Raw genomic sequence first — 2195 nt, forward strand, 5'->3', positions numbered from 1 at the left:
CCCCCTCCCTCCTACTCCCTCTTCTGTCTCGGCTCGTCTTAATATTCATGGGAGCAAATTGGACGACAGTGGTTTGACTGCGTGGCGGTGTTTTGCCCCGGGGCAGATTCAGATCACTTCAGTGGGAATGCCTGTTCACCCCGGACCACGTGGACGCCAACGCTTGTTGCCCCCCCGACTCTGAGCTCCGGGTCGTCAGATCTCGTAGTCGAGGTCTGGGAGCCCGAGTGTTAACTAAGTTAGCTGGTTAGTGACCGAATTAGCTGGTTAATGATGAGTTAGCTGGTTAATGACTGAGTTAGCTGGTTAGTGACTGATTTAGCTGGTTAATGACTGAGTTAGCTGGTTAATGACTAAGTTAGCTGGTTAGTGACTGAGTTAGCTGGTTAGTGACTGATTTAGCTGGTTAATGACTGAGTTAGCTGGTTAATGACTGAGTTAGCTGGTTAATGACTGAGTTAGCTGGTTAATGACTGAGTTAGCTGGTTAATGACTGAGTTAGCTGGTTAATGACTGAGTTAGCTGGTTAATGACTGAGTTAGCTGGTTAATGACTGAGTTAGCTGGTTAGTGACTGATTTAGCTGGTTAATGATGAGTTAGCTGGTTAGTGACTAAGTTAGCTGGTTAGTGACAGAGTTAGCTGGTTAATGACTGAGTTAGCTGGTTAGTGACATCTGGCCCAGGTCAGCTGAGCCGGTTCTCGGCCGGTGTGAGTGCGGGACGTTCCGATGGTCGTCACTGCAGACACCGGTGGTGTATGCTGGTGAGTGAGAGCAGCTCTGATCTCCACATCAGGCCCTGAGGGCACGGAGCACAGAGCTGCTTTAATTACCCAGAGTTCCTGCTGTCACTCTGTCACCCAGCGCCCGCTGCCGAGTCCGTGAGGACGATGACAACCAGACACAGGTGTCCTCTGAAGTCCAGGAATCTGACCGTGGTCCTGGTTCTCCTCTGGTTCTCCTCTGGTTCTCCTCTTGTCACCGTGTTCACCAGAGCAGCAGCAGCAGCAGCAGCAGCAACAGCAGCAGCAGCAGCAGCAGCAGCGGCAGCAGCAGTAACAGCAGCAGCAGCAACAGCAGCAGCAGCAGCAGCAGCAGCAGCAGCAGCGGCAGCAGCAGTAACAGCAGCAGCAGTAACAGCAGCAGCAGTAACAGCAGTAACAGCAGCAGTAACAGCAGTAACAGCAGCAGTGTATGTAACCATTAGCTGTCGTCATCTGACTCTGTCAGATTTTAGTTCCAACTTTTCTTCACCTCCCATTTCTGTCCCGTTGGCGTCGATCGCACGTTTACGTTTACGTTAACGAACCGCACCAACGGTTCTGAGTGACTGCCGCAGAGTCAGATTTTAGATCCAACTTTTCTTCACCTCCCGTTTCTGTCCCATTGGCGTCGATCGCACATTTACTTTTACGTTTACGTTAACGAGCCATGGTTGTCTTCACCCTGTCAGCTGATCACAGTGTTGACGCGTCTTCCTCCAACAGCGTTCTAAAATGTTCGTAAGTTGATCCTAGAACTCACCGACAGGAAACAGGAAGTTCAATCATCAGCTGTTGGAGACTGCGGTGAATTATTGAACATTTGTTTCACCTCTGGGTTTGAGCTGCTGAAAACTGTGACCAATTACTGCCAACCTCCTGGGTTATGTAGCAGGTGCTGCCACCCTGAGGCTGTTTGTTGGGCCGTGACATTGGGCTGTGTGTTGGGGGACAAAGCGGGGGGGCGGGGACTGTGCTCAGACTGAGGAGGACACATTTGTATAGAATTGAAAAATATTCCCTTCATCTTTTGCATAAATAAAAAATTTGAAAAATAAACTTTGAACTGAATTCAAACTGCGCCACCTGCTGATTGGTTAATGGAAACACGTGCGTCTCTGACTGTGTGAACGAGTTGTTGTGAATCCATCTTGGGAGTCGACCGTCGTTCCGACACTTGAGTTGTTGGCGTTTCACAAAAACTAGCTAAAGCTAAAAACGGCCACCATTTTCCAGTACGTCGGCTAATGATCGGAACAAAACCCCGTCCCGGCTGCAGCGTGGATCGTTAGCGAGCCATCGATTCTGAGAGAAAAGATTTGTAATCCAGCGACGTTGGCGTGCAGGTTGCCTCGCCGTCGGAGCAGAGAAAAGCTGTGACTTGTCTGCAGTTTGAAACCTTGTTAGGAATTTATGAAGTGCTAAAATGTTTTC

At 49.6% G+C, this 2195-nt stretch overlaps 1 protein-coding gene across 1 annotated transcript in view; it reads left to right on the forward strand.

The window, feature by feature from the left end:
• The window catches only part of dscamb (Down syndrome cell adhesion molecule b), an 81581-nt gene that overhangs the window by 13148 nt on the left and 66238 nt on the right, over nucleotides 1–2195 (forward strand). The gene's annotated exons all lie outside the window — the stretch shown is intronic.

Source organism: Cynoglossus semilaevis, chromosome 4, assembly GCF_000523025.1.
Source record: "Cynoglossus semilaevis isolate Cse_v1.0 chromosome 4, Cse_v1.0, whole genome shotgun sequence".
NCBI lineage: Eukaryota > Metazoa > Chordata > Actinopteri > Pleuronectiformes > Cynoglossidae > Cynoglossus > Cynoglossus semilaevis.